Raw genomic sequence first — 26,212 nt, 5'->3', positions numbered from 1 at the left:
GAAAGACCAAGAAGACCATTGAGGAAGTGCACTTAGTGGCAGCACATGATCTACAAGAGTCAGAGCCACCTGATAGTCAGATGTGTATTTTTTTTATGTCATACCTCATCATGTAACAGAAACAAACTCTAATTTGCTGACTGCATAAATGGAGAAAATTGTGTCACTTTACCACTACTTTGGAAAATATTACATTTTTCTAATTCTGACTAAGAAATTTCTATTTTATAAACCAAAGCTTCATAGGATTTACACCAAGTACACTTACCTCTGAATGCTTCAATGTGATCATTAGTTCATGGTGCATAAATATTTCAGGTTCCTCTCAGTTACTTTTAAAACATATGTTCTGAGTAGCTGTGCAAATCTAATCTTAATCTATGATGTTCAGATGATAAATTTGTGAGAATATGTGCCTGTGCCCATGTTACCATGTTAGGACTCTCAAATTATACCTCAATTAAAGCAAATAGATGCATCACACAGGGAGATACTCTACAAGTTGGCATTCACCAAATTCTTCAGTATAAAATCTACACTTGAGCCCACAGCTCTGCAGAATTATACTTTCTGGCTTCAAGAAGTCATAAAATTTTGGACCAATGTTGAACCACCTTGAGGGTTGAAATGTATCCCATTGATCTAATTAAAACACTAGGAAAGAATCATCACAATTTCCTTGAAATGTGGTAGCATTTATTAATCTCATTCCACATGCTTGTGATGGAGTGAAATGAAATCTGGAATGTGTCATCCTGATAGTAATACCTCCACTATGATGGCTGAGTCTTACATTTACTGGCATGAGTTTCTAAAATACATGAGCGGTATAGTTGTGGAAATTTCCAAAACAGCCTACTTAATTTCTTGCGCCTTATACATGGAAATTTTTTAAAGTCTAGTACTTTGGCATTCATTTCTCCTTGCTCTTTTTGGCACACTTGTGGTGGATTATTTTATATATTGAGTCAAATTTCTCAAGTTACACGTATAAGGAGCTATGCAATAACAACAATAATAACTGACATTCCGTTGTCATACCATATTTGCTACATGTGTACACATAATATCTCTAGGTAAGAAGTGATATAATTATCCACATTTTTCACATCAGGCTACTGTGGCTCAGATGCATTAACTAACTTTCCACATCCTGCATTTGATAAATGTCAGACCAGAGATGTAAATTGGAGTCACTTGTCTCCAGAATCTACTAAGCAACATTTTCTCTATAAATATTTGTTCTGACAATAAACCAGAGTAAAGATAGCACAGAAAGAACATACCTGTGCATGTCTATCCTGTCAATAATTATTACTTGGGAGAATTTTATTTTCATATATGGTACGGGCAGTTCTCTTTTCCCAAATTTTACTATAAAAGGTAAAGGACTTACAACATATCCAGCACCTCATCTACTTTCTGGACATATAAAATATTGTGTTCCATTCTGAAAACAAAAAAATGAGACCAAAATGAGGAAGTACCTTCTGTACTATATGACAGTCTCCTTACAGAGTTGCTATGGGAAGCCAGAAATAAAACACGTAATGCAGCCCCCACTGGGAAGCACTGAGACAGGGGAGAGAACAGTGGTGCATCCAGGTAGGTGTGAGTTCGAAGGAGAAAGAACGCACAGGGAGCAATTCACATGTTCTGATGAAGGCACAGTGTTGACTGAGATTGACGATGGTGGTGATTTTTGTGAATGTTTCTCCTTTTTTTCTCAGACATGTATTGTTATTCTTTCTCTATCAAGGTGAATAAAAAGAAAAACTTGTCCAGTCTTTCAGGCATAAGAAACACAGTTTTCTTTGAAGTCACCATTGGGATCATAGCCAACACTGCCCTGCTTCTGTTCCACATCCTCACATTTCTTCTCAAGCACAGGCCCAAGCCCCTGGACCTGACTATTGGTCAGTTGGCCCTAATCCACCTGATGATGCTGGTAACCCTGGTGTTCATAGCTACAGACACTTTTGGGTTTCAGGGTTGGGAGAATGATCTCACATGTAAATCAGTTATCTATGTGTACAGGTTGATGAGGGCCCTCTCCATCTGTACCACCTGCCTGCTGAGTGTCCTCCAGGCCATCACCCTCAGCCCCAGGAACTCTTACTTGGCAAAGTTCAAACACAACTCCACACATCACTACCCACGTTGCCTTGTCTTTTTATGGGTCTTCAATATGCTCCTGAACGGTCGCTTCTTAGTCTCCATTGGTGCCAACCCCAATGTGACTTCACACAGTCTCATGTTTGTCACTGAATCTTGCTCCCTCTGGCCAATTAGTTACTTGTTCAGGTACATATTTTTAACATTGGCAAACATTCAGGATATCTCCTTTATAGGCCTGATGGCTGTCTCAAGTGGATACATGGTGACGCTCTTGTTCAGGCATAAGAGGCAGTTCCAACATCTTTACAGCACCAGCCTTTCTCCAAAGGCATCCCCAGAAGAAAAAGCCACTCAGACCATTCTGCTGCTCATGGGTTTCTTTATCTTTATGTACTTTTTTGATTGTATTACCTTTTCCTCCTCTGCAATATTGTGGAACAAAAGCCCAATTCATCATTGTGTCCAGATGTTTGTGAGCAATGGCTATGCCACAATATGTCCTTTGGTGCTAATGAGCACTGAAAAACGAATGATCAAGTGGTTCACATCCAGGTGGGAAAGACAATAAATGTTCACTGGTGATAATTTCACTTCACTTAAGCAAATTCTTTGAATTTCTGTTGGATTGCTGAAATATATGTAGCTATGATTTTTCTGTGAAACATTTACTTTGTTACATTAGTTGACAAGTCATAACAGATAATTTAATACTATTACTCTCTTTGAAGAAACAGAGGCCACTGTTCCAATCATATTCACAAAAGCTAGAGCTCTTACCCAGTGTCAACCTCTGAAAGACAGGACGTACATCACTGATTTTGTGGGGATAGACCAGGGCCAAGAAGAAGCAGGAACGAGGCATTACACAGCAAATTCAGAAAGAAAATTTAGAGGACCACATTGATATTTATCAATTTATATGATTTTGTTTTATACTGTTAATTTTATATCAGACTTACTTCAGAGAAGCCACTAAAAATCAAATCAAGAAAAAGAAAACATAAATCCTGAATAAACATGTTGATGACTTTGATAAATAATTTAATGTCATGTGCATAGTGTATAATGTATGTACACAGAATATAACATTTTATAAAATAATATTTTAACATTGGTTATGTACCTGCAAGTTTGGAAAATTCTCCATAAATTTTATCCTCAAGTTACTATGACATTAATTCACTAGACATAATTTAATGATACCAGCAAATTGCTACAAGGTGATATTGATACAGGAGATGAAATATGAAAATATTCTATCTCCTAACTTGTTAGATGTCTGATATGCTGAGTTCATGTTCTCTAAAAATCAAAGAAAGAATTCTAGATACAATGGAGATTAAGAGTAGTAAAATATTTTTGAGAAGATACCTCCTGAGAGACAGGAGGGGTCCTGAATGGGTAACCAGGGACCCCACTTTATAGGGAAGTTTTCTAGAGCAAAATTCACATGAGAACAGTGTGGGTTACAGCTATGACTAACCAATAAGATTATAAGTATAATCACTTAGGTAATAGTAATCTCATGGGGAAACAAGGCACCTAACAAAGGTGCATGGAAAGAACAAAGACTGCTTTCTAGGAAATGATGGGTCTAGAGGTCCTGGTCACCTACTGGGTGACTGATGTCTACCTAGACTTTATTAGGCCCAGTGTTTGTCTTTTGAGGAAGTATGCAGACATGGTCATTGTCTTGAGGCCTGGTCTCCAACAAATGTGTCTCTGGCCACAGTTATGATGTCTTTCGCCTTTATCCTGACTCTCTTGAGGGCCTATCCTTATCTGGCTGCCTCGAATATTTCTAGCTGGCTTAGCTGTCTATAATCTTCCACCCTCTGCAGACGTATCCAGAACTGCCATGAGGAGGCAAGAGGCAATGACTCTTCTGGCTACTTCAGGCTGAAGGGGGTGGTAATTGTGATTGGCAATCAGAGATACTCTCCAGAGAGTTTTTCTAAAGGCTCTCCATAGATGTCAGGCATTCTTGTCATAGGTAGGCATATAGCCTTCAGTCTGGAGGATACAAGGCCAAAGAAACAGTTAAGTTATGGGCCAAACAGTAAGATCGATGAGACTAGTATGAATATAACCAACAAATGTTTCCACCAAGAAGAGCCAATAATAGCCTTCTACAAAAATGTTAAAAAGAAGGTACAAGGAATCTCAGAATTTGACATGGCCTTGGCCTGTTGTTACTATCTTGAACACCCATTGAGATATGTGCAGAAGTATCAGGAATCTACACACAACATTCCACTTTTACAATTACACAAATAACCCCCTTTTCTACTGTCAGGATGCCTAATGCCATCGAATTTTGGAAATGGTTTCACTTATTTATTGTACTGTTTCATTTAGGAGAGAGAGACCAAACTAAGGTGTCTTTTAAGGCCTGTTGAGTATAGTTAGTAAAGACCTCAATGTGTTGCATGACAATCTCTAATCATAGGGAAGGGATACAGATAGAAGCCAAATGATCATACCAGTGAAACACACTTCCAGACCATCGAAGTTATAGATGAGATGTTTGCAAATTTGTGGATACTTTTTACACTCTCGCCTTGTGACCCCACAAATCCCAGTGTGCACCTCCCTTAACATCCAGGGGTGTGGCCAGGGCCACAAATTGGTTCCACAGGACCAATGAGTGCCTTTGGGGGCTTCCCATCTAACTCTAGGGTGATTAAACCAATCTGTTGCAAACCAGTCTTTGATCTGTAAAGTTACACTTTTTATACATTGCTCAGGGGATGTCCACACTAAGTATTTAGTAGTTAAGCCAATTTGAGAGAAAGAAAGAAAGAAAGAAAGAAAGAAAGAAAGAAAGAAAGAAAGAAAGAAAGAAAGAAAGAAAGAGGGAGGTCCTCAATTCCATCCCCGGAATGGTTTTTGTGGAATCCTCAAAGGAAAATTTAGAAGTAAAATAAAGAAATACCCCAGAAAGTGGAACTGATTTTTAGGATTAGTCCAGTGAAAAGATAATAGTTGTTCCCACACAGAACATGGTGAAGGAAAAAATCAATGGAATAACAGTGAGAAATTTCCCAGGACTGAGGGAAATGTCTGGATGATAAGAATCCATCAGATTTTCAGTGCAAACTTGCTATAGTTTATATTAAGATGTCCCTCATGGGCCAGGGATTTAGTTCAGTGGTTCTGGTGCCTGCCTCGCAAGCACAAGGCCCTGAATTTGATCCCCAGTACAAAAAAAACAAAAGATAGCCCTCAAGCTTCATGTGCTTATAGACAGGACTTTTGGAAGGTGACTGGATCATGGGGTTTGCAGCTGACTTGCTGTCAGGAGGTAAGGTTGGAAGAGGAGCGTACCTGGGATGTGGCCCAGAAGGGTTTATCTCCCTACCAGCTCCTCCCTTCATTCTCTGTCTGCTTCCTAACCACTGAGGTGAGCAACTTCTCCTCCTCCATGCCATTCTGCCTTGGGGCCAGCCAACTGTGGCTGTACATGTGAGCCAAAGTAAAGCTCTCCTCTTTTAAGTTGCAGATGCTGGGTATTTGTCCCAGAGATGAGAAAAGTGACTAAGACAAGACAAATGGAAGGAAATTGAATTTTAGAACACTGGGATGGAGATTAAATAACACTAGCTCCCAGAGAAAAAAATATGGGTTACATGAATCAATTAAATATCATGGTAGCTTCATATTTTCATTGGCGACATAGAAATGGAGCTTGAAAGGAAATGAGCAAGGCCACCAAAATTCTGGGAAAACAATGTCTGCTCAAAATACTTCCCAACCCAACATATATATCCAACTAATTTTCAATCCACCATGAATATGGAATTAAAAGCATTTACCATGTAGAAAAATATCACTGTTGACCTCTATTTGCTTCCTTTCCAGGGAATGGTCTCCAGAATAGACACAATATGCAAGCCAAGGAAGACACCAGAGAGAAGACAGAACCTCAGGAAACAGCAGATCTGGGTGGAGGGGAAGGAAAATCCAGGATGATCCCTCTTTGTTCTCCAGTTATAGGGGACAAAAGAGTATAATTTTACATGATTCATAAAGTATGACTGAGGGAAGTGAAGGGCTCTGGACTCACAGACCCCCATGAGCATCAGTGGGCCCTAACTTTCACCAAAGAGATCCCCAAGATGACAACACATGGCTGAGGGTGAAAATGAAATAAAACCAAGATGATGCATTTAACATCAGTGATTATCCAGCCTTGTGCCTCACTCTTAACAAAGTTTTGAACCTTATAATTCTCACAAACTTTCCAAGGGAGTAAGATAAGACTAGGTTTGTTGTTCTGTATTTGAAAAGTCCCCCTACTGTGGGAGGAGTATTCTTCCTAAAAGGAGTGGAGACAGGTGACAGGGAAGCAAGAGGCCACAGCAGGTGACAGGCATATAATCACCACTGCAGAAAAAGAAGTCTGCAGCACATGCATCCGAGGTGGATGTGAGAGCTTTCAGTATATGGAAGCCAAATACCTGGTCACTGTGAGGACTCACCCCAAACATCACCTCCTGTGATCATTAATTGTGACATGTAAACCTTTCTTGAGTAAGAACTGTCTAGATTAATAAAACTCAGGTGTGTCCTTGGATGGTTGACATGTAGGCTACAAGCTGAGGGAAGACCCACCCTGGATGTGGGTTGTACCAACCAATACATAGGCTTTGTCTGAGTTACTTTTCTCCTTGCTGAGACAAAATACCTGACACTCAAATGAGGAGAGGTTTATTTTGGCTCCCAGTTTGTAAAGGTTTCAGTTCACAGTTGGCTGGCTCTAAGGCAGGGTGGCATGGCAGTGGGCATCACAGAGGAGAAACAGATCTTGGCAGGCAGAAGCAACAAGCAGCAAGCAATGACACTCTTTTTGTCTCTTATATTTTATCCAGACTACCCACACTTAGGGAGAGTAGCACTCGCACCCTGAATGGGGCAACCTTGATCCTAGCTTCATACCCTGAATCAATCCCAGCATCACATCCTTGATCCCAGCATCACACATCCTAGATCCAGCCACCTCTGAAAAGCCCCACCTATGACGACATGAGACTTTGGTGGGGGAATATCTAGACACAGCCATAACAGGCTTGTAGCCTTGGTGGAATAAAAAGAGAAAGAAGGAAGTCTTTCCTTTGCTTCTTTGGAAGAGCACTGGTCTTTACCATCACCTTTGGATGTTTCTCTCCAGTTGCTTCAGACTACCAGCACTGACCCTTTAGCCTTCCAACACAGACCCCTTGATTGCCCAATGCAGACTCATCCCAGGCTCTGCAGTGATCACCAGGATTTTAACCTGCTCCGATTCTCCAGAGTACAGATGGCCATTTTTCCTTCTTCTGCCCCTGATTCCATAGGCAGTTATTTAAGCCTACCTAGTAAATCCTTCATATATTTGACTAGAGATATAGATAGATAGATGATAGACCGTTGATAGTAGACAGATAATAGATAGATAGATAGATAGATAGATCTGTTCCTCTAGTGAACCCTAACTGATACATCTCCTCAGGAGGGCCTTCCCTGCTTAGGTCATCTAAGGGACAAGCTCCTCATCCGTTCAGTCATTCATCCCATCACTCATTAACTCATGGTTTGCTTCCAGCTCAGTTCTAGGCCCTCGCCAAGTGATGGCTGCTCCTTGGAGACTCAGTTTATATGTGGGTCTGGATCACCACAACATTCTGTAGGCTGCTCTGGTCCCACCTGTGACTGCCCAGTCCTGTGACCATTCTTTGCTGAACTCTACACCCTATGGGCTGTGTCAGAATACCGGGCCATAACCAGAAAGCAGTAAAAAAAATAGTGAGGATGGATAAGTAATGAGTAGGTTGAGCAAACAGTCTCTTTCTGCAAAGTGGCCTCAATTTGGAAGAAAATCAGGAAATCACACGCTGGACCATATTTCTTTCACTTGTCATTGGCCACAACTTTGCCATGCCTGAGAGGCACAAAGGTCAAGACAGCATGATCTTGTGACAGGGAGAGCCCTCCAACAATGGTTGCTGCATCTGTGAGCAGCAACCCAGCTCCAAACCATGCTGAGAATTCATTGTCCATCTCCCGGGAGTGAGAGAAAGCATAGGACACCATTTCCAGTGTTGGAGAATTCCTCTGGCTGTCGTGAAGAAAATAAAGAGGTGTAAATTGGCAAGTAAGGATGTGAGGAGAAAAATCAGGAAGTCGTTTCTGTTTTGTTGGCAAAACAAAGACAGCACTGAAGACTAGGGTCAGGCAGTTGCCATGGAGAAAATCCAGGGGACAGAAAGACAGCAGGATGCAGTGGTGAATAGTGAGAAGCAGGAGAGGTGCCGTGTAGCAGGCTGGCAGGAGAGATGGAGCAGACATGGTGCCTGGTGCCTCATGTGCTAGCTCCTGGCTTCGGTGAGGCACTGCTACTCTGTTTCTCTATTCTTCTTTTCCTGTGCTCTCCTAGTAAATGTCCCCTTTGATTACAGAAAAAAAAATAGAGAAAGCACACATTAAAGAGAGAATGAATAAACTGATACAATGTAGAGCAGGTGAATGAACTGACAAATGAGTGACAGAATGACTAGGGAAATTCATTCATGTCCCCAAGTGTTCGACCATGAAGAGAAACAGGGCTTAATCAGGAAAGAATGAAACCTCCCCAGCGGGCTTGCCTCAGAGAGTCCCCACCCATCCACACATCTCTACCCTCCCCAGGCCCCGCTGCCCACTTCAGGTGAAACAGGGAAAGGTTGGAGGCAGAAGGTAGGTGGGGTCCTTTCCTTTCCTCCCCACCATGTGGCCTTCCTGTATTTCCCTCTCAGGGGCCTAGGCTTCCCTGCAGAAGTGGGAGCGCTCGGGATTCACACTCAGCCCATCAGAGGTGTTCTGTAGCACCATCTGCAGCATTTGGCAGCCCGATACAAACACTGAGCCTGGGAACCTCACCGACACAGCCCAGGTCCCTGGGCTCGCTGTCCTGGGCAGCATGAGGAAGAAGGCTCAAGAATGGATACCTCATGGCTGTGGACGGCGCAAGTCAGTCCCTTGCTGGGAAGCACCTGGTCGCTGTCCGTGGTGCTGAAGGGCGAACTCCTATGTGAAGAGATTTCTGCAAAGACCGAGGACAGGAAGCAATGTCAGAGCTCTGCTGAGCCCCTCAACTGATTGGATACGGCTTGCCCACACTAGAGGGGCAATCTGCTTGGCTCGGTCTATAGATCCAGTGCTCATCTCCTCCAGAAACACTCACAGACACCCAGAGATGCTTCACCCACCGTCTGTGCAGCCCGGCCCAGTCAAGATGCCACTGACTATTAGCCACCACACGGACTATCGATTTCCACTAAGGGCTGATTCTCTGGCTTCCCTCAAAGTTTTAAAATGCTGCGTTTTTACTGTTCAGTCTGAAATATTCTTTATTTCCATTGTGACTGGTTTTTTAGTCGCTTCTCATTTAAAAGTGGGTTGTTTTGTTTGAAAATATTTGGGGGGAAGTTGTAAATAGTTTTTTTTTTTCTTTTTGATGCTTAAGACCAAACACAGGGCTTCATACATGCCAAGCAGCTGCTCTATCACTGAGCCACACCCCACCCCTAGAAATCGTTTTTTTAACTTTATTTCTAGTTGGGGTTTTACATGTAGCATAAAATTCACTATCTTAATCATGTTGCATTGTACACTTCAAGGACATTGGGCACATTCACATTGTTATGAAACCAGACCCACATCTCTAAAATTTTCCCAACAGAAATCCTGCACCTCTTAGATAATCATTCCCTACCCTCTCTCCCCTTGTGCCTCTATTGTACCTTCAGTCTCCTGCAACCAGCCCTGCCCCCTGCTGCCCACCCACCATTCACAAATCCTCCCTACTCCCAATGCTGGGTGGGCAGCCTCCTGGCTTCTCTATGCTGAAACCTCAGCCACAAACCAAACAGCATTCTATTTAGGCATTATAACAAATCTAAAAGCAAGAGGATGATAAACACCAAATTCTAGATAGTGGTGACCAGAAGGATTCATTCATGTCTTCCAGTGTTCAAATACGAGAACAAACAGGGCTCACCCAGAAGAGAGTGAAAGCCCTCCTCACTGAGCATGCCTCAGAGTGATCCTGTTACTCACTTTCCTTGTCACCAGGATGAAACACCCAACATCTATGATTTAAAGGAGGAGACATTTATTTTGGCTCACATTTCAGAAGTGAGGACCCACATGTGGCAGTCCACATACAGGAACAGCATAGCAGAAGGGTCTGGGCAGAGGAAAGCTGCTTGCATCATGGTGGTCAAGAAGGAGAGAGTGGAGAAGGGAGCTGGGAAGGGAGATCTGTCCTCCCAGGCAGTGCCCCCAGTGGCCCACCTCCTCTGACCAGACACAGCCTCCTAACAGCAAGACCTTTCCCCAGCTACAGCACCAACCTCCCCCGCCCCATTTTAAGCCAATAAAAATGGCTTTGGAGCCATTTTAGATGGAAACCATCACAGATCTCCCATGCCCCACCGCATATCAGGATCCCTCTTCTTCCCAGAATGCACTGCCCATTTTTTCTGGGACAGAGGTGGAGATCGGGAAAGGGGACGAGAAGGGTGGGGAGGAGGAGGTGGATGGTGGCTTGGCTCTGTGGATGAGCACATTGTCCTCTCCTCCTCACCTCATGGCTTCTGCACAATTCCCTCTCAGCATGCCTGGCAGAGGCCATGGGAGAGCTCAGACTCTCCTCAGCCCAATGGAGATGTTATGTAGTAGCAGGAGGATTTGGCAGCTCAATGGGAACACAGAGCCTGGGGGCCTCAGGGAGACAGAAAGCCCAGATCTTTTGTCCTGGGTATCCTTGGGAGCCACAAAGTAGGAAGAACTGAGACTCCCAATCATGTGCCTGTGGACTCAGCCAGGTCAGCCCCATCCTGGGAGCCTTGCTCATTCTCCATGGTGCTGAATGTCAGACTCAGAGGAAGATGTGTGCAGACCAAGGACAGCTGGCACACCCAAGAGGGTTCTGGGAGCTCATTTTCCTGCCCAGTGCCCTGTTTTGATAACAAGAAAGCAGAAGCCCATAGAGGAAGTGTTTCACTGAGGGCCACACAGTGGGTGTCTGAGTGGGACTGGAGCTGCATCCAGACACTGGCTCAGCCACACCCCTTTTCCTGGGAGGCTCCACCATGGGTTCTGGAACCCTATGCGGGCATTTCCCAAGGCTGTCACGCCCCATGCCTGGAGGATGGCAGCCTCCAAGGTGAATGGGCAACTTCTCCTCTTGGCCCTATCTCTGGCTGCTGCTGACCCCCACTGTCCTGCCCCTCACCAGCCACCTTCTCTAGCTTCTATAGAGAGCACTGTGCACCTCCGTAGCCTGTGCCCTACTTTTGCAGGGCTACCAAGCTGCATTTTTACACTGGAAAACAGAAGAGAAAAGTCAAAAGAAGAGCACGACTAAAGGACAAGTGGAAATTATATTAATGTACTATTTATGTATCCACAGCAAAGTTCTACTGGAGCACATCAATACCCAATATCTCCATGTTATCACTGGATTTCTTTTTTCTTTTTCTTTTCTTTTCTTTTTTTTTTGCAGTACTGGCAATGAAACTTTGGACCTCATACAGGCCAGGCCACTGAGCTATGTTCCCAGCAGTCCTTGGTGGTTTTTTTTTTACAATGACAATGACAGACTAGAGTAGTAGTGGCAAAGAGCACATGGTTGGTCCTCAAAGCCCAGAACGTCCACTGCCTGGCCCTTGACAAGAAATAAGTATCAGCGCTTTCTCTGTGAACCTCATGCTTGCTCCTGCCTCAGTAGCTGGGACACTGTCCATCTGAGGGCCACATGACCTGTACCTACTTTTTCCAGCCTCTCCATCTCTCAGTGTCCATCTCTGCACATACCCTGCACCTCCATGGACCTCTCTGATCCATTACCCCAGGTAATCCCACCACCCTCTGTCTTCTGAAAATTTTGTACTCTCCACCAGAGAGTGTCAGCTCCTTCAAGTTAGGAAGGCCAGCAGTTCTGATGACCCCTGGGTTCCTCATCTGGCAATGCCCTGGCAGTCACTCCGAAGATGTCTATTGACTGACCGGCTGCATTGCCACCCAAAAAGCAGGCCTAGAAACTGGGACCGAATCCCCAATCTGACCTTCACACAGGAAGTCTTGCTATATTTTGGGGGTGAAGTGGGGCCTTGGAAGGAAAAAAGCACGGTCATAATGCCTCTGTGCATGAAGACAGTGGGTGTGGGAGGAGGGTGTGAGCAGGAACAGCCCAGGAAATCAGGCACAGAGGATGCAGTGGCTCCACCCTGAAATCTGCTCTGACATCACAGCAGCCCCCACCTGGAAACAGAGTAAGTAGCCCTCCAAGCACTGTGGAGATGGAGGTCACATGACTGAAATCTGTCCAATCACCAAAGACCATCCTCTCTGGCCACAGTGATTGGCTAAAGTCTGAGCATGTGACCAATCAGTTGTCCTACATCAGGCCTCAAGCTTGGAACCATGTAGGAGAGTTGCTGGGACATTTGGTGTCCACCTTGTCATCTTGAAGGCAGAGCTCTCACAGAAAAGGACATCAGCACCAAGGGCCATGAGCAGGTCCGAAGGTGGGGACTCCTGCTGACAGCAGGCATTCAGCACCCAGGTGCACACTTACTTGATGCCATCTGCCATTGACCCTTTCCATTTCTCGGATCTTTCTCCCTACTTCATGACACTTTCTGTGACACTTTGAGTTGGATTTTCTGTCTCTGTCCACCCAAGAGTTCTGACTGTTCCCACCAACTCAGAGCTGCAAGAGTGTGGATTGAGGCCAGCTTCCAATGTGAATCTGCTGGTGACATGGGCTCCTAAACAGGTGGCCACAGAGCTCTGATCAGGCTGCCCAAGGATTCAGGCAGTGTCCAGAATGGGATTGCTGCACATTAACCCACTCATGCTACCTCTGAGAGTCCCTGTTAAACTAAAAATCCATGTACCCAACTTTGGGGGCCAAACTGAGGCTGTGGGAAGGAGCAATGAGTCCAGAGTGAGCAAGTGTGGCACTGGACCCAAACTTAGCTTGTGTTCTGATCAGTGCAGCAGGCTGTGTACTGTGGGGGTGATGAAGGCTTGGTCATCCAGCCTCACATTCAGCACACTGTGGGTGTCTGAGACCCAGAAGTCACCATGTGGCTGCAATGAGATGCACAAAAACATCCCAGTTGAGGGAGCCAGGGGAGACAGTGACCCCAACAATTTCATGACATTCTTTCTTGTCCTGCTTTCCCCAGCTACCCCAACTCAGCTGTCACTCTCTCAGGTTTGCAAAGTGGCTGCCTCCCCTCCAGGCATCACATCGCCAGATACTCAAGACATTCTGGGGAGGCCTCTTCTTCCCTGCCACTTCATTATTTTCAGGAGTGACAATCACATATGCCCCAGTAGATTCCTCTGATTGACCAGAATTGGACCACAAGCCCTTTGCCCAATCAGTTTCCAGTAGGAAAGAGAGATGTCCTGACCAACTTGGACCAGCCACAATTCCTCCAAGTTGAGCTCCCACAGGAAGAAGATGAGGGGACTCAAAGGCTGCTGGGGGACCCGTAGGAGCCCTGGGCAAGGAGCTGGGAACCAAGCACCTTGAGGACAGAACAGCAGAGAGAGCAGCATGGGGAAGGTGCCGGGGTGGGGCCCTGGTGCCTGGGATCACAAGGGCTCAGGTGGGCCAGGTGGGCCAGGTGAGCAGGACTCCTGATATCCTGTCCTGGGGTGGGGCAGGGGCACTGGGGAGTTACTGAGGAATGCTGAGCCACAGCCTGAGACAGAAAGGGACCATGGCAGGCCTGTACTTTAGAGGCCGAGCAGAGCCCTTCTGTGACAGGCAGCAATGTCCCCAGTCCACTCTGTCCCCAGTGACAACCACCACAAGGGAGCACCCTGGCCTTTGTGGTGATTTGCTTCTAGCCACTCCTGTCTCAGCATGGGAATGCACACACTCGCTCCCCTGTGGTAGCCCCCCTACCTCGGCGATGCTGGGGCCTCACCTGGCCTGGTCCAGTCTGCAGGCCTCACACTCCCGGATGCCAGAAGTGCCCATCATTCTGTTTCCCACAGGATGCCCCACCCAAGGGAGGAGCTCCAGGGTGACCCCACTCCAGGTTACGGAGGAGAAACTGAGGCTGGATCAGGAAGAGGAAGATGGTGGATGGGAGTAAGATTTGAACCCAGGGCCTCTGTCTTCCCCAATCCACCCTGCCACTGTCTAGGAATAAGGAGAGGTTGCTGAGGATCTGCTGGTCCTTGGCCCCCAGTGTCCCCTGCTGTCCCCAGGACTCTATGTAGCCTCCTGGGCCCCAAGAGAGGGCAGGGCCTGGCTCAAGGAAGGACAGGGTTGGGGTCCCACCTGACCCCACGGTCCCTCCTCTCACTCTGCGAACTCAGTGCAGCACAGCAGCCTCTCAGCCATGCAGGGCAGAGTGAAGACTCCCGGTGCCCTCAGTGACTTTGGGGGGCACTTGTGTTCTGATGACCACATCCCAAAAGTGAGGGCGCCTAGGGTCAGGTGTGGCCAATACAAGCTCAGTACACTCTCAGCCAGGGCCGATTCACAAATTAAATCCACACTCTCCCCGCTCCCTCTGCACCTAGGAAAGGGCTCTTTCCATGCTGCTCTGCAGACCAGGAGAGCAGGACGCAGGACAGCCAGGCTGGGGGACCCATACCACAGCGAGCAGCCAGTGCAGCTCACCCAGGAGAACTCGAGGCAGCACTGCCTGGTGGCAAAGACAGCTGCCCCTGAGGGCTGCCCTGTGAGGTGAGCACAGGGGCCTGAGGGGGTCACTCACCCACTCTGGGTGGTGGCACCTGGAGCCTCGGCTGCACGAAGGGCCCCCAGGTGTGGAAGTGGAGGGGCTCAGGGCCCCCAGCAATCAGGACTTCAAAGCCAGCAGTGGGGCTGGCTTCCAAGCCTGCTGTTCTGCCCTTCTCCTGTGAAGGTCCTAGGGTGAGTGTTGCTGGCTTTGTAGGGTGAGGCCCCTGTCCCCATGGGAAGACCCTTCTGTGCTGGGATAAGAACACTGGGGAACCCAGATATGTGAGCTGGGGGACACATTCCCATCCCCCTGCACTTGCCTTGGGCTGCAGAAGGCTGACGCTGTTGCTGGAGGCAATGGGGTGGGTGATGTGATCTCCTAAAGTCAGATGGCAAACAGTGCCCTGCCTGCCATCCCCACGGCCCAGCCCAAGGTGAGCAGTGCGTTCATCTGCCCCTGGGAATAAAACAGCTGAGCTGGCGTCCTGTTCCCTGCTGCAAGTGCAGTGTGTGTGGGAGGGGTCAGCTCCACGTGACCTCCTGCAGGCTGTGCACATCACTGTCCAGGACAGACTCCACCAGGGGTCAGGACATGCTGGGGCTCTGCTTGCCTGGCTGCTCTGGGACGGCACTGGGACTGTGGGGCTGGAGGCTCCTGCAGCCACCAGAGGAGCAGGGACAGCAGGCTCTGTGGGCTGGGTGGACAGGGCCCCTCTTCCCGAAGGTGTAGCAGCCCGGGGACTGTGCAGCTCAGGCACACAGAGGTCAGGGAAGTTTCCAGGTCACCGTGAGATTTGAGGTGGGGGTGCCGCCCTCCAGGGCAGAGAGGAGAGAACAGGGACCCCGCTGGTGGAATCGGAGCACAGGGGATGCAGGATTGGCCTCCAGGTTCTCTCACAGAGGGATCTATCTGGTGCCTCCCTCAAGCCCCTTCTCTGCTGGGCTCTCACTCTGGCACCCTGATCACCCCAGCGACAGGACCAGACACCTAGGGACAGCCCTACCCTGCGCACCCGTGGAAACCACTCATGCTGACTGCCCACAGCCTGCTGCCCCAGCTTCGCTCCTTCCTGCAGGAAGTGCCATGGAGGCTCTTACCAAAGTCCCTTCCCTTCTGCCTCCTGCGGACCTGGAGCTCCACGTGGCCCTGTGTGGTGGCTGTCCCTCCTCCTCTTGGCACTGAGTCATGAACTGTCTCTCCCTGGCCACTATTCCCTGACCTGCTGGCCTTGTTACCTCTCAAGCTGCCCATTCACATAGGTTGTCTGACACTACCCTGGGTGACATGATGCTCTGGGGCACTTAGGAGGAAACAAACGAGGAGTGAAGGAACTACAGTCCTTTTCTCAAGATCCTCAGCAAGCTTCAGGTTGTCTGTCATACTCATGTCCTTTCTCCATAAAACTGCAGGATCTATAGGGCAGAGGGTGCATGAGATGTTACACAGGTGAGACCTGTGTTGTCAGGCTTGAGAAAAACAACTTAGAGGAGGAAAGGTGCACTGGGCTTATGGTTTCAGAGGTTTCAGTCCATGGTCAGCTGGTTCCATCACTTTAGATCTGTGGTGAGGCAGAAACATCATGGTAGAAGGGCGTGGTGAAGGACAGCTGCTCAACTCATGGTGTCCAGAAAGCAAAGAATGGGAGAAATCAAAAGAAGAAGCTCCTAGGGACATGGTATAGTGCCCAAGGTCACAATTCCACAAGCCACTCCCTTCAACAGGGCCCCACCTCCTAATAATACAGCTGTGATCCATGGATTTATCCAGGTAGGTAGGTAGTGCCCAATGATCTTGTTACCTCCAAAAGCCCCACCTCTGCACACACAAGCTTTTGGGCTAAGCATTGATCTCCCCTAGATGAGAGCTCAGACCAGGCCTGGCCACATCCTCCTCTCTGGCTCCATCCTCCTGCAGATGGATGTGGTTGGTTTCACTGAAGAAACATTAAACTTCACAAGGAAACTGGCTGTTCCAAACTCATCTTTCCAGCAATAATTGAGTTATGCCACACATGCAACAGCTGTCCCCAGAGTTATTTAATTAGAACCTGCAGGTATTAGCAAGGAAAGGATAGCACAGCACTTTTCAAAGCAAGCTGCATCTTGGGAGACGAGAGGCACCCAGTGGGGAGGTGGGGCCGGGGAAGACACATCCCCAGGTGCCCGGAGGCAGGGGGCACTGACCTTCGCACAGGAGATTGCCAGGGAAGCCCTGGGCTCTGGGCATGTGAGGGCTGGAACTGTCAGAGAGTCAGGGTCCTGGGGAGACAATCAGAGCAGGCACCTCTGAATGACCCTCTCCTGGATCCACACAACAGCCATAGCCCTGTGTGACTGGGCCCTAGGGCTCCCCGGACAAGGGCACGATGGGGCTGAAAGGGAATAGGGCTCCAGTGACAAAGCCATGTGCCCTGGCAGAGGTTTGGATCCACCAGCAGAAAGGGTTGCCTTTTCCATGGTGGCCAGAGATGCCCAGGCCTAACAGGGGCCTATCTGTCCCACTCCCAGCAGCTCAGCCTACAGAGGCTTCCACCCAGGGGCTCCCTGAGTCCTCACAACTCCGTGAAGAAGCGACCGTGCACACCATTTTGTAGAGGAAGACGCTGGGTTGAGATGTCGAATAAGACAAAACCCTTTGAGACCCTTCTAAAACGGACCCCTCAGGTCCCAGTGATTTCCACTAGGCTAGAACTTTCTGGAAAAACCAATTATACTCAGCCATTTGCCCTCTGAGAAATTTTTTCTTTTAATTCTAGCCGTTGAACCCAGGGTCTTTGCACTGAGCTACACCCTCAGCTCTCTTTTGAGACAGGGAATCACTAAGTCACTAAGCTGCTCAAGCTAGGCCCAAATTCGTGCTCCTCCTGCCTCAGTGTCCCAGAATGCTAGGATCCCAGGAATGTGCTGCTACACCTGACTGACAGCCTTTTCTTCACGTGGAAAAGCAGAAGTTGGTGTGTGTGCAACCTATTTATTGGGTACATTATATTATATACCAACAAAAATAAATTTTAAAATGTATCATTCTAGACATCTCCACTTGTATCATTCTGAAACAGTTCTTTCCTCATCCTAAGGGTGAGACTCTTCATAAAGAACTCACGTGCAAAAGATGGTATGATCCTTTATGCCCGGCCAATAAAGACCAGGTCACATCCACTGTTTGTATTTTAGATGCAGTTCCATTTTCTGACCCCTCCTTACATGGAGGAGGAACACCGAATCTCACAAAGAAGGAAAAAAAAAAAAAAAGAAGAAATTTTCCTGAGAAACAAGAGCAAAATATCCGATTTTTAGCCAATCAGGAAAACAAACAGAACTTTTTTCGGGGAAAAAAAAATCCTTCTGTTTGAATTCTATTTCTTGGCTCATAAAAATCAGAGCCCAGCAAAGAAAATAAAATGTCTCCAATCTTGGCCAAGTTCCCAGCAAGAACAGTTGTAGGAAGAAGCCATGAGTAAATTCAGACCCTTACCTGGCTTCTGAATGAAACTGTGGCTTGCTCTTTGAGCAGACAACGGTACTGAAACACACCAGGCATTGTCATAATACTCCTCTCTCTTTCCATAGGTGGAAAGCTACTTGCATACACAAAATTTATTGATCATTGAGCTAAAAATACAGGCTGCTTATAAAACAAGTGCTGGGGGGCTTGGTAAGTTTCAGAAAGCAAGCGAGGGAACGTGTAGGCCAAGACTGATGGGTTAGGTAAGGCCTTAAATTCAGTTCTGGGGACATCTAGTGGCTCACTATGGAGCTAAGTGTTTCTAAGAAAGAAAAATCTGCACAGCACAGAGGCAGCTGTGGAAAAGGAGTAGCCAGGTATTCCTGAAAATCTGGGGAAGGATGGGGAGATGAAACTGCAGAAGTACGTCAGGGCAGCTCTCATAGGTAGGAGACAGTTTGAGGCAGCAAAATGATGTGACCAGAGTGTGTTTTAGTAGAAAAACCCAGCAGTGGAAATGGAGCCGTGGATGGTGAGGAGTGATCAGGTGCCTCAGGAGTCAGTGTTGTGTGTCTCAGTTTCCCTCCTGAAATCTGGGGCTACACAACAGGGACAGCAGCCTCTTACTGGGACCGATGCAGGGACTCCTGGCTCTGTTGTCCCAGTTGCCTACAACAGTGCCTGCTACATGACAGTTTTAACATAAAAATAAAAGTATTCTTGCATATATAAGATTCCACCGTACTGTCAAAGCACAGAGCCTCCCATTTCAGAGAATGAAGAGTTGAGGTGGACGCGCACCACCCTAAGAGCTGGGCATCACCTATGCCCTTTCCCTCATTTACAGGTGACAATAGTAGGCTCCTGAGGTCACCCTGAAATGCAGAAGGACATCACCCCATTTAGGATGCATCCTCTGCAGGTACCAGGGACCCCGCGAGGCTCTGCCGACCCTCGGTTCCCCTCAGCTGCCCTTGGCTTCCTCAGTCAAGGCCACCTGTTCTCAGGCTCCACCATCCCCACCAGGGAATCCTGCCCTCGGCACACTCGCTGGTTCCTCTCAGCCCTGCTGGGCTTCTTTGAGTCTGAAGGTCCTGCAGTTTCCTGTCATTGCAGTCTAGAGTGGAGCAAGGACACCTGCACCCTGGATAGATACCACCCTCTGTCTAGTGGATGACCTGAGGGCCCTCCCGCCCGGGTCGCAGGCTCTCCAGCTGCACAGTGCTGCTGCAGGCGGCCCTTGGTAGCTTGCTGGTGGGCATATTTGAGCACCACTTATGTGTCAGGTCGAGGGCAGACATGGAGGAGACTAGGCTGGGAAGACAGCGGGGACCCTGCCCCACATACAGGGGAGCACACAGAGGACTAAAGGAGCATGAGTTTGCACCTGGCCTGGCATTCTGCTTTGGGGTAGCCATGTGGCCTTGAGTGCGTCTCTTCTCCAGCCATTTACCCTCCATGGAAGGGGCACAGGTGCTTGGCAAACCAGAGCAGTAAGTGCGTGCCTGGCCCTCGGGCCCCACATGGCTCAGAATGTGGCTGCCAGGATCTGACCGTGCATGTCCTTAGGAAGGTTGGGTCCGGAAAGAACGGTCTCTCATAATAACCTCTGTAACTCTGATTCATTCCACAAACCTCTGAGTGGCCCCATATCCAACGCTGGGGAGACAGAGCAGAGGCTGGGTGCCCAGTCTGCAAGCTGCAGAAACTGATCTGGCCACTTTCAATACAAACACTCTGTGGAGAGGTCCAGGAATAGGGAAGCCTGACGGCTAAGTTCAGTATAAGTTCAGTACAGCAAGAGCCAGTCTGCTCCTGGTGCCAAAAACCTGCTCACAGCCCTCCCAGGGCACTGCTGCTGTATAAGTGCACGTGAAGCCCGTCTGCTTTCCCTGTCGCTGCTCAGATTCTGAGTCCCCAGAGTCAGGCTTTGATTTGCTGATCTTAGGTGACAGGAATTCTTCACGTGGAACTAGGTTACGAAGGGTGGGTAAAGATGTGCTGAAAGGAGAAAGGAAGGACATTCCAGTAGGAAGGACAACAGATACACCACCAGAAAGGAGTCTTGGAGCCACCTCAGGATTGTGACTGCCACACAGGCAGGTGCCTTCCCGGTCATGCCAACTCAACCCCCGCACCCTACGAAACTATTATGAGATTTTTTAAAAAATGATGGCATTGTTTTATTCAAATGCTAGAAGTTTTTATAAAGAGTTCAAGCTATGCCAGAACATGCTGTAGAAATGGGAAGGGGAGGAGAATCAGTATAAAACCTCCTGCCTCTAACAACAGAATTAGCATTAGGCAACTCATTCCAGGTATCTTTCTAGGAAGTGGGGGAAGGAGGGGAATGGAGGAGAACGGGAGGGATGAGAGGAGAATGTGTAGAAGGAACGAAAGACGGGAGATAGGACAGGAGGAAGAAAGGAAAAGAACTTTATGAAAAGATCATGCTATATATGCACTAATTTTTACAGTACAATATGTAGAGCTTATTTTCACTTGAATTTAAGAAAAGAAAATGTCACTGAAATACAAGCAGTTGCTCCCTTTACACATTTGTTTCATTTCCAAAATATGTATTTGTTTAAGACCGCCCCAGGATTGTGCAAAGCACTCAATGACTGGGGGGGGGGGGGGCGGTCATTCTTAAGTATGTATTTCAATCTTAGCGTGTATTTTTCTCTGTCTTGAAGAATGAGAAAATTAAGTTTCTCACACTTTCTTCCGCACCCATGCCCAGCATGCTGCTACTGGGCTATTGTTTTTCTTCCATGCTTTATAATTTACCTTCCTTTGTATATTTCATGCTAGTCTTGGCTTTATCTGGAGGCACTGCCCACCTCCAGTCCTGGGCTAACCCTGCGTCAAGGGCTCAGTTTAGGAGCTGGACAGGTTTCCCGTGATGCCTCTAACCCAGCCCCAGGCCTGCATTCTTCTGGAACATGAGGACCGAGAACAGAAAGTAGGAGGGCGAAGAAATCCAATGCATCCCTTTTTTATATACTAGAACAAATATGCTCTCAAACACTGAAAGATTTTCCTTTCACTTGGATTTTTATGTAAAGCCCACAAGTGGGCAGTCTTGGGCTGCTATGGCTGCCAACCAGGCCATCACGCCCTGGAACCCTGTTTGTTTTCCACTCTCCTCCTTCCCAAGTTAGCTACCAGAAGAGGAAAAAGGGAAAGCAAAGAGCTAAAGGCCCAGTGGCTCTCACCTACATTTCATTGGCCAGGACAGAGTCATGCCCACCTCTACCTGCAGAGGATGTTGGGAAATGTAGTTTTTAGTCAACCAGAAGACAATAAAGGACTATGTTCATGGTTCATCACATCTTAGCCTTCAATAACAGCTACAGTTGTTCATTTACAGATATGAGTTTGAAGTGCCAACTAGGGTCCATGCCCAGGGCTACCTGCCGTGTGTCCTCTGTGAAGATACACAAAGACCTGACCACCCCGCTTCCTTAGAAAGCACTCACTGGGCACAAAGCACTGTTTACTACTTAGTTTAATTCTCATAATGGCCATGGAGAGTCGGTACTAGCACCCCATCTTACAAACAAGAAAACAGGGACTCTGAGAGGCTAAAAATTCTCTTCAAGTCTCCACAAAGATAAGACAGCTCTGGAATTCAAATCTATGCTGACCTACACCAGAGCTTTGACCATTCACTGTGATTCCATCCTATGGCTCTACCTTGAAGCCTTCCTGGAGCCTTACATAAAATCCAGTCCCTGAAGCCCACTCCTCAGGGCCCAGGCACCTGTGTATTTATATTATCTTATTTAATCTCACAACTACTAGAAATGAAGTTGTTTTCTCTTTATTTCAAATCAAGAAAACTAAGACCCAGAGAGGTGGACTTGTTTGGCCAAAGCCACACAGCAAGTCCAGTGGGATTCGGATGTGTGTTCATGTCTCCCTAACTTCTCCAAACAGTTGTCCATGCTTCCAGAGAAAAGCAGCCTCCATAAAGTTGGGGTACACAGGCCCAACCCTCTGCTGCACTCACACCCAGAGGCCTCCCAGGGAGTGCATGTGCACCAGGGGCAGGGAGCCAGGGGCAACTGGATGACAAATAGCTCGAGAGATGCCAGGATGTCTGCAGGAAGCCGAGGTGTGGCTGAGCTGGGCCGGGCGGGGGCCGGATGTGGGGATGCACTTTTTCCCCAGCACAAGCTATGGGTTTCCTCCTCCCCAGCGGAGCCCTGCCTGGTGTGTCAGGCCCAGGATGGGTCACTAGCAGGGACTGGAGGGCTGGCAGGCAGGCAGAGGTCCAGGGCAAGGCTCGGAGGAAGTCACATGGCCAGGGTCATGGGCCTGACCCAGGAATGCTGAAGGGAGGGAGAGGAAGAACCCAGCCCACAAGATGAATAACCCTGGCCGGAGATTATCCTGAGGAAGACCTTGGGTGGGACTGCGATAAGCGCCCTCCTCCCAAGGTGACCAGGAGCCAGTGACCAGCAAGGCACAGCGTCACAGCGTGGCCAGGAGCACTCAGAGGAACCTGAGAAGCCCGCCCTTCGGGTGCTCGGCAGAGGTGACTTCTCGGGGACCCAGCACACCAGGACGACCTCAGAAATGAATCACGGGCTCAAGGGCCCACAGTAGAGGTGGGCTGTGCAGTGGATCTGCCTTCTTCCTCCTGCTGGCTGCGTCCTCCAAGCAGGGAGCCGGCACTGTCCCTGGCTCCCTCCAGTGCTTGTGGGTGCACAAGGGGTTTCACAGATGAGATACTGAGGGTCTGGACTCCCTGGGGCAGACCCAGCCCCAGGTCCAACACTGGCTTCTGCAGAAGGCGCAGACTTCTCCGGACTCTTCATCGAAGCAGTGGGCAGCATGAAAGCCGAAGGGAGCAAAGCCCTCACCCAGGAGAGGATTGCACAGCAGGTCAGCCGGAGGGCTATGAAGCTCGCTCCTGCCTCCAGCCCTCGGGGACGGAGGGGCTTCGGATCTCCACCCAGGCCTGCAGCGGCACCTGGCACTTGTCACACGGGCACAAGCTCAGGCCTCACCCGTGGTGGGGTGCGCCTGAGCTGGGGGTGGGCCATGAGGCCTCCTCCAGGCCACTCTGATGACCACAGACCCCAAAGTCCACCCCACACATACACACACACACACACACTGCAGTTATTTACTGTCAAATGGCCATGACGGCCTCAACCCCAAATTAGGTGGAAAATCCTATTCATCTGGTGGCCCGTGGATGGGCTCCCCTGCCATGAGGGTGCCCGAGGTCCTTCCAGATCAACATGGGGTTAGTTTCTCCAAGGCAGAAGCAGGCAGGCTCCCTGCAAGGAGAAAGCAGCTTGTGGCTACTCCCCTATATGGCAACCATGGCTTGCACATGGTCTACCCTAAACTGCACCTAGACGCCGGCGCTATCCCAAACCAACAAGCTTCAGGTCATACAAAAGCAACTCCCACCAGCGCTACAGAACCTAACTGTGAAATGACGTTGACAATGCAGCAGAGAACGTACACGTGCGGCTCATAGCCTGGTCTGGTGTCCCCCGTGTTTGATCCGTGAGGTGAGGTGAATCAGCTGTCCCTGCCCTTTCCTCTACCCAGCTCCTCCAAACCCTTCCCATGCACCACCCAGGGTGTCACTGCGCTGCCCACACCCTGTCGCCCTTGCTTGTCCAAGCATGAAGGTAGTTTTAGCTGCAACCACACAACCATAGACACAAATGCAAACTCAAGCAGGGAAGGAAAGAAGAGGGTGATTCTCAGCTCCAAAGCTGTAGTCCTGAGAGCTCCAAATATGTGAGCTCATGTTAGCCTGAAGGCAGGTCAGCTTTTACAGCCCCGATGCTGGAGTGGGCACGTCCTCCCGCAACCCTGAGAGCCTGCAGACCCTTTGGAGGAGACAGATGCAGCAAGGGCAGCTGTGTCCCCATTCCTGAGCAGCACTCAAGGCCTGGAGGACAGTGGGGCTCTGCCCTTCCCTTCCCTCAGACCCTCCAGCCTCTACCTGCCGGTTTCCCAACCATATGGAGGAAGGAGTCGCAGGCACAGTCGGCCCCACAGGCAGGGCTCCCTGGAGTGAAGTGGGTGGCTCCCCAGGTGTCCCCACCCCATGGGGACAGCACAGAGGCAGTGTAGCCCTGGGGGAAGGCGGGGCACCAGCAGGCATCAGCAGGGTGCCTTGGGGCCTGGAAAGGAGCTGGCATCTGTATTTGTGATGCTGCCCCCTGCCCCAGTCTCACAAGCTCAAGGCCCACAGGCCACTCAGCTGGTTTTTGGCAGCAGGAGGAGAGAGCTGCCACTGCCCAGCCCTGATGCTCAAGATCCAGCTCTCCCTCTCTCAGCACCTCTTCCCCAACATCCTGGCCTCGGAGCAAGCACTGAATCATGGCCTGAGTGCAGCCTGCAGGGAGGCTTGAGTGGAGAAGCCACCCAGGCAGAGGAAATCCAGAGCCCGCGTGACCTCCCAGCAGCCTGGCAGCCAGACCTGTCCCAAGGGTGGGAGACTGGACAGCTACAGAGTAACGCGCCCACCTCCCCTGGGGAGACCCATATGGGAGGCAGGAGCCACCCACCTTGGTGGCTTCTGTGTCTGCAGCATGAAGCCCACCGACCCTCCTTCCCAGCATCCCTCTGTCTGACCTTCGCTCTCTATGACCTGCTCCCTCGCAGTCCTGTGAGTGTGACCTGGGTGTCGAAGTCGTAGGCCCTCCTCCGGGGGTTCACACCAGGCGAGGGGGCAGAGCAGCTGCGTGCAAAGCTGATGCCCCAGGATGGCTGGGTGAAGGTGAACCCTCCCGGTGGTGAGGTCTGCAGGGAGCTGCAGGAGGCGGCACGATGAGGTTGTCACTGTCTCGCTGTCGGCGCGCGTCTGCTCTGCAGAGAGCCCTTCCTCAGTCATGTCCCGGCTCCCTGTGTAACTGCTCCCGAGCTCTGCTCCGGACGCAGTACCCTCTCCTTCTTCCACTCATTCCCAGCAGCGCGGGCTCAGCAAGGGGCTCCCGAAGCTCCCAGGGCTTTAGGGAAAGACGGGTCATCTGGTGTCCGTGCGGCTGCTGTCTTTCTACACGCACAAACGGAGACACTGAAAGGGCCAAACGCCACTGGAAGACTGCAAGATCTCACCGCCCTTTCCGTCCATCTCCAGCAGGTGGCGCCAAAGCACCTGTCCAGCTGCTCACCTGCCCCTGTAAGATTTGGCCTGACTGAAAAGGGAACCGCACCTGCTTGGGAGAGAGGCTGTTTCTTTCCAGGATCCAATCAAGGGGAGTAAGGGGGAGAGAGATGCTGAGTGTGTCTGGTCCTCCGCAAAAAGAAAAAAAGAAGAACTTCTGCAGTGAGTCCACTGAGTCACAAAATAGATATCCACGCCTCCTTCAGGGTCTTACAATGAAGCAGATGGTTTTCCTTTGGGGGGGCCCAAAGTCCCCCAAGGACTGAATGCCCTGGAGATTACTAGCCGCGCAGAAAGTTCAGACACACGCAAAATCTATCCAGTATGATGAAGCTGACTAGAGGGGAGCTGGGATCTAACCCAGGGCACGGCCTTCTAGCAAGCCACGTCCTCGCTGGTGAAGACCCCATGCACACGCTGGGGTGGAGTGGAGGTGACGGGGTCGTCCTCACCAGGAGGTCCCCTTCTAACAGAGAAGGAGGAGGGGAGCCCAGACACCATCCGGGGTGCCAAGATCAGCTCCGGGGAAATGCCGTAAAATGTGCCCTCCTCACAGAGGGAGTGGGCCTCGGTCCTCACTGTGTCCCCACACCCAGCACAGGGCCTGATGCACGTTACTCCTCATGAACGTGTGGCCAGTGGATGGGTGAGGACGAGGCCATGGAACCAGGATGGAAGCCATGGTGACAGGGGTGGGCTTTCCTGATGAGGTGGGGCTTGGGAGGGCTTTGAGGATGATACAGGAACTTACAGGTAGAAGAGAGGGGAG

At 49.3% G+C, this 26,212-nt stretch overlaps 1 pseudogene; it reads left to right on the top strand.

Annotated features, from left to right (window-relative positions):
* The first annotated feature begins 1,593 nt into the window (after nucleotides 1–1,593).
* LOC147829062 (vomeronasal type-1 receptor 90-like) lies at nucleotides 1,594–24,688 on the top strand (annotated as a pseudogene).
* Nucleotides 24,689–26,212: the final 1,524 nt, after the last annotated feature.

The sequence above is a fragment of the Heterocephalus glaber genome, unplaced genomic scaffold (genome assembly GCF_053883595.1).
Source record: "Heterocephalus glaber isolate CG9 unplaced genomic scaffold, H.glaber_assembly_v1.0 deba00000768, whole genome shotgun sequence".
In the NCBI taxonomy this organism is placed as follows: domain Eukaryota; kingdom Metazoa; phylum Chordata; class Mammalia; order Rodentia; family Bathyergidae; genus Heterocephalus; species Heterocephalus glaber.
The sequence above is the reverse complement of the archived record's forward strand: the minus strand, read 5'-3'. Positions and strand labels throughout refer to the sequence as shown.